This window comes from Neopelma chrysocephalum, unplaced genomic scaffold (assembly GCF_003984885.1).
Source record: "Neopelma chrysocephalum unplaced genomic scaffold, ASM398488v2 Primary Assembly neopelma1_42, whole genome shotgun sequence".
Lineage (NCBI taxonomy): Eukaryota > Metazoa > Chordata > Aves > Passeriformes > Pipridae > Neopelma > Neopelma chrysocephalum.
The window spans coordinates 8,754,311-8,764,328 of record NW_020897700.1 but is presented as its reverse complement, the minus strand read 5'-3'; positions in this window follow the sequence as shown (position 1 = coordinate 8,764,328).

Sequence of the window (10,018 nt, the reverse complement as noted above, 5' to 3'; positions counted from 1 at the left end):
AATTTAGAAAAGATGCTCTTGAAGACCTCATGGGCCACCAACATATTTTTTAAAATTGGTCAAAACTTCCTTTTCTGGAGAAGCAAGAATATAGTTTCTAAACATTCATTACTTAAAGATCACAAGGAAGCAGTCATTAGGTACAGCTTCTCCATGAACAGTGGCCACAGAGTCTTGGTGTATCAGTTTAACAACCACATCTCCTTTGCTAGCACTGAACATCATGGCTTCTTTTTAATTTCTGTAGAAAAGATGAGTCAACTAAAACAGAGAAAACATATCTGTAGCCCTAATATATCACACTACTAAATAAAATCTGAAAACTTAAGTGCATGAACAAGGAAGACTGAATTGTTTCCAAATGTGTATGCTCAACTCAGTGCAAGAGGTATATGACAACGTCAGGTTCTATACTGTCAGAATCAACTAGATGAGCAAGTCACTGAATAAACCCCAGATGCTCTGATGCATCCTGATTTGGACTTTTTATACCAACTATGATATGACTAGGAGGGGAAGGGAAGGATTGCTCTGGAAGTCACAGTTCAGGAATAAAAACTATCAGATTGCTAAATATGCTAGTTAACTGCACATTAGAATGGTATAAAAGATTGTCACATACAGTAGGAATTTTTAATATGGTTTGATTTTCCTTTTTTAAAATATTTTGCCCTTGTTTCTGCCTGCACTGAATCTAGATGCAGCATTCATTATGATTTGCTGTCGTCCCAACACCATCACCATCTGCACATCTAGTTTTATACCCTTTGGATGTACCAGTGATAAAAAAGTGAGAAAAACCAGTGTTGAATAAGGACATCAACATACAATTTGGATGATCCCCTTTACAATCCCTTTTATGTATGGCCTATTGCTTCCTTCCTTTTTCATCCATTTAGTTTCTAACACTTTGTCCTAACTCGTTGCAACTGGATTTACCTTTGCAAAATATTTCTGTCTTTGATACAGGGTATTGCCAGTGCCATTTGAAATCAAATTAATGAGAGTGGCAGACACTTCCCCTAAATCTTACCATTCAAATCCAGTGAAACATACTGTGTAAGTATGTTACTGTCTTTTCCTACCATTATATGCTATAGAAGTGGACTAGTCACCCTTAGGAAGCCCATCATTTTCTTACACGACTACAATATTTATATAGCAAAGATTAATAATGAACTCCCAGCTGATACAGGGAATAGGACACCGAGAGAACATTCCTGCACTGCACTAGGACAAACTTTGTTCTCAGAAATCATCTCAGCAAACATAAAGCTGCATGCTGGATTGGTGTAGCAAACTAGGAGGATGCCCTTCAACCTGCGTTTGGAAGAGTTACTTGAGTAGCAGTTTGTTACTGGAAGATACAGTAGGTTGTTGAAAAGATGAGAGAATTCAAAGCTACAAAATGTATCCTTGGGATCCCTTATAACATTTGGATTCAGATTACATAATGAAAATACATCAATTATACAGCAATGGAGTAAATATAAAGAAATTGTTAACAGACCTGACTTTCACAAAAAGATAATGAAGGAAGACTGATATTCAGGAATTTTTTAATCCTAAATTGTCAATAGTGAAAAATACTTTCTACTACTCTATAAGCACATAGAATATAATCTTTCACTGGATCTCTTAAGTATGGAGCAATCTCTGTGTATAGTAGTGTTTGCTGAAGAAATGAGTATTTAATGCAGCAACTGGCATGAGTGCTTCAGATCAAAACCCTGAAATAATAATAAAAAAATAGTATAGGTTCACAGAGCTGAATATATTTCCTGAGTCTGCAGCTGCATGTATTCCTTTCCCTTTCCTGACCTCAGAATAAAGTATGAGGCAATAAAATTCTAAGGGGAAGGAAAGTCATACATGAAAACAGAGAATATGGAAGTATAACCACCACATAAAGCAAGAGAGAAAAGCAAATCCAAATGAGAGGACTGAAATGACACCAGCAATGAAGTGCAGAGAGAGAAGAAAAAAGCTGTCAGAAATAATTAAGAGGAGCATAAAAAGTAATTAAAAAAAAACTAAAAAAGCAAAGTGAAGGGTCATTTTATAGCTAGTTAACTATAAATGAAAGAAATTATAATATATCTCCTCTTCCAAAAAGTTGTAAAATTTTCTCCCATTCTCTTTTCTTTAATTAGGAAAATCCTTAACTGCACATTCAAAGTGTCATACAGTACTGTAAGTTATTTTACAGCCACTGCTGAGAGACACAATTGTAAACTGCATAATTTAAGGTTTGTTTTGGGTTTGAAATTTATGAGTGTCCTGCTTGTATTTTTGAAATATTTACATTTCTCTTTTTATTTTCTATATTTGACAGATTCATTCCTGTTGAAATGTTGGAAAATGCCTACCAAAAGTCCTGACAACTTACCCTATCAGTAACTAAATTGACAGCAAAATAAGTACAGAAGTAAGCCTTCCTCTCAGAAATGCTGGAAAAAATGGATAATGAGCTTTTTGTAACTTAGAACAGATTCAAACATTTAAAAAAAAAGAAGTATTAAAACCTCATGCTCCAGTATATAATGCAACTTCTAACTGAGGAAGACATAAAGCGAAGTCCATTAGACAGCAATTTGATATAAACTGTCTTGTACCTTCCTTTCAAGGACATGACAAAATACTGTCAAGGAACAAAAACCTGAGCTGAAACTGAGGTTTGATGTGACTGTTACCATTTTTGCAAGACAAGATTTTGAAACTGAAAAAGAAATCCCATAGAAAGTCTCATAGACTGTTAAGCCATAATTGGTGGTGCAGAAAGCAAATATAACTACTATAAGGGAAGTTTCTCTGTCTCCTATCAGGCCCAATTCTCATGACCAATAGACTAACCATTTTGAAGAAGTGAAAGGAAGCAATGGCACTGAAAATTACAAATGACTTGAGCAAGTGGGAAGCAGCACAGAGGCAATAAGGACCAGCTTTGTATATAATTGCTCAGCTATAATTAACTGTGTGAGCTTTCCTGCCTTTTGTAGTACAAAGAAGTCAACTCCACCTATTCCTAAAGACTGTTTATGTTCATGTGGTCAGCTACAACTCAGAAATGGTATCAGAAGCTGTTCTTAACCACCTTTCAGCTGTAAATCCCCATGTCTCAACATCTACTTATTTCTCTGTGGATGACTTATTCCAAATGCAGAAGGAAATGTGTGGAAAGAAGCTCACTTGCCCAGAAGGACCAGTGCTCCTCCCATCCTCTAAGTCAAAGGAAGAGGTTTTTTTAAAAGTCAATGACATATAAATTGATCTTATGATTTAACAAATAAGAACGAGAACAATAAAACCCCTCCCAACTTGACCAATTGTTTACCATAAAAAAAACCCAAGGAGTTCCTTATTCATTGCCTGTGTCGGTATTAGCATAGCCAAGCCAAGGAGATGCATGTGTTAAGCCCTCATGTTTATGGACAAACAAAGTAGCTAAAATTCTCAAGTTTTTTTTAATTGCTTTTTATGGGATTTGTCAGGCTACTAACCTGTTCCCATAGTCTGGGGTTTTATATGTAATAATGAAAACATAGCTCAATACAATAAAAAAATGGTTGAATTTTAACAAACTTCTAATAATATACAATTAGGAAATCACTGTAGTTGAGCTGAATAAAAAATTAGCTAAGTAAAAAAGTCAGAACACTTGTCAGTATATCATCATGAATTGGGATAAAATGGAATACACCAAAATACTGTGATTTTTTAAGGAAAAAAATGAATATATGTAAGTTTGGAAACACTTAAATATTTAGTTCCAAAATTTCCAGTAAAAATAAACACTTTTAACACTTGACACATATTCTGTGCTGAAAAAAATCAAAACACATAATATGGATGAACTACATCTTCTATCCTTTTTCAGCCACTTAATTTTTTTATAAACAAAATTTCAGTTTAACACATAGCAGAAATGTTCTCCATCCTGTTTGTAGTCAGGAATTTTGAGAGACTTCTTTTTAGAGACACAGATTATCTATTCACACTTGCTTCCACCTGGCCTAATTTTCTCAGGGAATACTACTTTAGTCTCAAAGATATTTCTATTTTGTACAGTTTTGGTGGCCTTGTTCATGTTACAAAGAACAACATACATAAAACCCAAAGAATGATGATATATACATCACAAGATTTTGCATGGCTTGCTTTGACACTGACGTGACAGTTCCCAAAAGAGGGAGCATATGGAGGTGCACTTATTTCTTACCTGGTTGCCATCTGCTCCCAAGCTAACTTGAGGACAGATGCCCAAATCCAAAGCCCTGCAAAGTTTAAGAGAGGACTTCCACCAGTAATCTTCTGGGAATTGAAAGGACAACTCACGTTGCTCCAGAAGAAGGTAGATGGATTTTAGCAAAAATTTCTTCACCAAAAGGGTTGTCAAGCATTGGAACAGGCTGCCCAGGGAAGTGGTTAAGTCACCATCCCTGGCGGTATTTAAAAGGCTGTAGATGTGGCACTTTGGGACATGGTTTAGTGGTGCACTTGGCAGTGTTAGGTTACTGGCTGGACTCAGCGATCATACCAGTCTTTTCCACTTTAAATAATTGTATGAGTCTATGAAATTCAGACGGTTCTTGGCTTGAGCTCCCCCTGGTGGGTAATGTACACTCCAGAGACCACAACTACTGCTAAAGGTAACCATCATCATGGCTAGGCTTCGCGAACGAAGATTTGGGAAAGGTCTCTACCCACGTTTGTCACAAGCACGCTGGTGGCTAAAAAGGCCAATACAAGACAGGCATGTCCGGTTGCAAAAGGCACAGCAGAAAGACTCCTTAGGTGGTAAATTCTGCAAGGCTCGATTCTTTCTGCATTGTCTTTTCTCCTCAAGGGTGATCCTGCGTGCTTTCTCAAAGGCATCAGCAGCGTTATAGATGGTGTGTCTCCAGACCTCCCGGTTGGAGGCCAGAGTAGACCAGTTACGTTGATCAATATGGCCAAGGCTGAGATGTTGTTTCAGGGAGTCCTTGTATCTTCTCTTTGGGGCTCCTCTCTTGCAGCAGCCAGTGGCAAGTTCACCATAAAGCAAGATCTTAGGGAGGCGGTGGTCCTTCATCCTTGAGACGTGCCCTGCCCAATGCCGCTGTGTTCTCAGCAACATGGCCTCAATACTTGTGACTGCTGCTTGTTCTAGAACAGATGCATTAGTCACATAATCTGACCAGTGGATGTTTAGAATTGTACGGAGGTAGCATTGATGGAAACGTTCTAGGAGTTGCAGGTGGTGGCGGTAGATGACCCATGATTCAGAGCCATATAAGAGAGTAGACAGCACTATGGCTCTGTAAACACTGATCTTTGTACTTTTCTTGAAGTGTTTATTTCGCCAAACTGTTTTATGAAGCTTTCCGAAAGCTCTATATGCCTTTGCCAACCTGTGTCTATCTCTCCATCAATCTTACCATCCGAGGAGATGAGGCTACCTAGGTAATTAAACTGCTGGACTGATTTGAGCACTAATTCGCCAATAGGGATATGGGGATGATGGAAGACTTCCTTTAAACTGACTTCCAGCCCAAAGAGCTCAGCAGCGTCTGCAAAGCAGGATGTTAAACGCTGCAGAGCTGCTTCTGTGTGAGCGACAAGGGCGGTGTCATCAGCACAGAGCAGCTCCCAAGGTAACCACCACAAAATAAAACAACATGCAGGTTGTTATGTTTTGCTCAAAATACACATAAATACACCCGCTGAGTAACGATTACAACTGAGATCAGAGTTAAAGCTGCATCTTAACACATTTGTGCTGAAAAGTGGAAGATGCAAGGTTCTTGCAAGAACTGAACTCCCTTGATGATCTCAGACATCCTTTCCAACCCAGCTGATTCTATGATTCTTTGATTCTATGATTCTATGATTCAAATTCAGGGCAGAAAAGAGACCAGTGTTTCAGTCCAGATGGAAATTGATTTTCAGCACCTAATATTGAATAAAATAAATTGAAGAAGTAATTAAACACTCTTCTTTTTTTTTTTTGGTCTGTGTTCTTGGCTGGTACTTTGGACTGTCCTGGTTTCAGCTGGAATAGAGTTAATTTGTTTCCTAGTAGCTGGTATGGTGCTGTGTTTTGGATTCAGTATGAGAATAATGTTGATAATACACTGATGTTTGGTTGTTGCTAAGTACTTACCCCAAGTCAAGGACTTTTCAGTGTCCCATGCTCTGCCAGCAAGGAAGCGCACAAGAATCTGTGAGGGAGCATGGCCAGGACAGCTGATCTGAACTGGCCAAAGGGATATTCCCTACCACAGAATGTCATGCTCAATATATGAACTGGGGGGGAGTTGGACGGGAGCTGTTGATGGCTGCTTGTGGTCAGTCTGGGCAGTGGTCAGCAGGTGGTGAGCAACTGTATTGTGCATTGCTTGTCTGTCTTGGGGTTTATTCCTCTCCTTTTCATTACAATTATTTTTAGTAGTAATAGTATTATATTATATTATATTATATTATATTTCAATTAATAAACAGTTCTTATCTCAACCCACAAGTTTTGGGAGTTTTTTGTGATTCTTCTTCCTACCACAGGGAACGGGTAGAGTGAGCAAGCATCTGTGTAATATTTTTTTGCTGGCTAGGGTTGAACCATGGCAGAGGCCTAAAGTTTGATGCCCTTTCTAAAAGATATTTTGTTGGCAGGATTTAGAAAATATTCCATTATTTCAAAAATCTCACACCCCAAAGATTATTTGTTAAAAGGAGTTTAAAATCTGTGATATCTTACCTACAAAATAAGCATGTCCACACGTTTATCAGCTGCAACAACTGAAAATTAGAACATATTTTATAATTTATATTCTTAGGCACAAATCTAAATCCTTCCACAAGAACAACGGGCACACTGTATTGCAGTATCTCAAATACAGGGGTTATGATAATGACAATTTGTGATAATTCTTATATTAAAATAAGCATCAGTAATCTCTGCACTATACAAAACAATACTTATATTTTTATTACTTCAGAAAAATGCATGGAAATTTTGCAAATAGCAGAAATCATACTTTTCTGGTCTCATAAGTGGCACCAATAAACCAAACTAACTCTTGCATCCCTGTGTTATTGGTTTTTTTCATTCAGAAGCTTACTTGTTGGTCTGAATCACATACTGACAGTTGTTTTGGAAAAAAAACAAACAATGTTCCCATCAGAAAACTGTAATCAAGTGTGAAAACATTTGGGGTAAGAATGGTCACATAAGTTCATGTTCTTCGGTGGACCAAGCCCATACTGTTTAGTCTTAGAACCAACTTAAGCAAATGTATAGTCTATTCATTAAATTGCTTATGGAGTTACATTATGCTTAAAGACAATCCAATGGATGAACAGCTGGACATGAGCCATCGATGTGTGTTTGCAGCTCAGAAAGCCAACCATGTCCTGGGTTGCATCGAAAGCACTGTGGCCAGCAGGTCGAGGGAGGTGGTTCTGCCACTCTACTCCACTCTGGTGAGACCCCACCTGGAGTGCTGCGTCCAGCTCTGGGGTCCTCAAGAAAGACATGGACCTGTTGGAGCAAGTCCAAAGGAGGGCCATGAAAACGCTCAGAGGGATGGAGCACCTCTCTAATGAAGAAAGACTGAAAGAGTCAGGATTGTTCAGCCTGGAGAAGAGAAAGCTCTGGGGAGACCTGATTGCGGCCTTTCACTACTTAGAGAGGGCTTCTAATAAAGATGGGGGCAAATTTTTTAGCAGGGTCTGTTGCCATAGGACAAGAGGTAATGGTTTTAAACCAAAAGAGTGTAGATTCACACTAAATATAAGGAAGAAGTTTTTTATGATTGGGGTGGTGAAACACAGGAACGGTTTGCCCAGAGAGGTGGTAGATGCCTCATACCTAGAAACATTCAAGGTAAGATTGGACAGGGTTCTGTTGAAGATGTCCCTGCTCATTGCAGGGGAGTTGGAATAGATGACCTTTACAGGTCCCTTCCAACCATTCCATGATTCTATGATAACTAAGCTGCAGGCATGTATTTTACATCACAACTTTCATTCTGAAAGAAAACTATAGAACTTATAAAAATAATTTTTTTTCTAATTAATATTTTTCTCCTTTTAAAAAGGAAGCCATCCAACTTTAAGGTACCAATAAGAACCTGGTACCAGAACCTCTTCACTAGATATGTAATTTTAATTGGAATTCTAAGCAATGGATTAAATACCCCAGAAACTTCTCCCAGAATTATTTTAATTAGTTTCTGTCCCCTTATGCTGCTTCATATGTTTGAACTTATATTAAGTAACATAAGAGTTTTATGGGGTGAGGGGTATACATGCAAGTCATATACACTACAGACTGACTTGTTTGTAGACATGTAGGACTAAATCCTCCATGTGGTCTCTGCTGGCTAATTAATTTGTAAATTTCTGAATCCTCCTGGTCGTGTATCATGGACTGGGGACAGAATGGATTTGTATGAAACTGCTTACAACACTCATAGTTCTGTGCTAAGAAAGAAGTACTAAGTGACTTTGTTAACTCTGATGCACAGCCACTTTGATTTTCCTTTGTTCTTTAAATGAAAACCAGAAGAGATCTATTTGTAGGAAAAATCATGAACTGTGTTTTGCTTTTAAATTATTATTGCGTTAATTAAGATTATTCTGCAGTAGTCATTTTATTCGCTGCAGTTAAATAGAATTTCACAGCATGTGTTTTATTTTGTTTGGCCAAACTCCAGGCTTTCTGATCCTCTAGTAGAGCCTAAAGAGTTGCCTGCAGATTATAGAAAGAGCTCCATATATTTAAGTGAATTAAACAGTACATTGCAAAGAAAAAGGCATTTAGGGTTATTGAGAAGTAAAGTCTATTTTACGTCTTTATTACAGTGTAACACACTCACTAAAGTATCGCTTGTCTTACCACAAAATTCTGACAAATGCCAAAATCAGTGATGTCTTTAACTTATTTTATTAGTAGAACTAATCTGTTTCCATCTTTTAGGAAATAATGTATTGCTGATTATTCTGGCTCAGTGCCCTTCTTTTAATTTTGGGTTTCTAATTTCACCTGTCTCAAGAAGCTCAGCGGACACTGCCTCTCTGAGAAGAAGTGGAGCATACTCTTGAAATATGTTACATAGTTTCTGGAAAGCACTCAGCTATTTCCTCCTAGCTTGGTGCCTGAGCGCAGATCCTTGCTGAAAATATCCCTGTAAAATGTGTTATGAAGATGTCTAAAAGACAAGCTGTGAGAACATACTGGAAAATTAATAAGTTGCTTTAGTCATAAAAGGTGATTAAAGAACACCATTACTTCAGATAGGTGCAGTTCTAGCCTACCAAATTGCTGCACAGTTTGGCAGATGGACAGATACAGGTTTGAGACTTATTACCTCTGTTTTAACAAGTATATATCTCATCTGGGCCTCAGTTACACCATCTCTAAGACAGGGATAAAATGTCAGCATCATTAATAAAGACTCAGGAATATTATCCTTCAGATACCTTCCAATGCTGCACTTCTTAGTATAATAGGAAAAGCACTGCTGTTCATTTGAATAAAGATACTATTCATTTGCACGATATAACGTGTAAGGAAACTCTTTAGACTTAGTACATCTACCATGTAAGCACTTAGAAATAAAAATTCCAGTGATTAAAGAAGTGAACCACTTTCAGATTAATGAAGAAAAAATTAATCTCCTTAACAAATTGGAAGGAAACCCACATTTATTCCTTTACTGAATCCCTCAGCTGGAGGACCATGACTGCAAGAATGATTGACTCCCAGTCAACTCTAAAATTGTGCGGTATCTGCTGATCCAGCTGGATCCCTACAAATCTGTGGGGATTCATCCCATAATCCTCAAAGAGCTGGCTGATGTCATTGCACAACCTCTCTCAATGATTTTTGAGTGGTCTTGGGAATCCAGAGAGGTCTCAGCTGACTGGAAGCTGGTGAATGTTGTCCCGATTTTCAAGAAGGTCAAGAAGGAGGACGCCAGAAGCTACAGGCCCGACACTTCAGTACCTGGTAAAATAATGGAAAAGATTATTCTGGGAG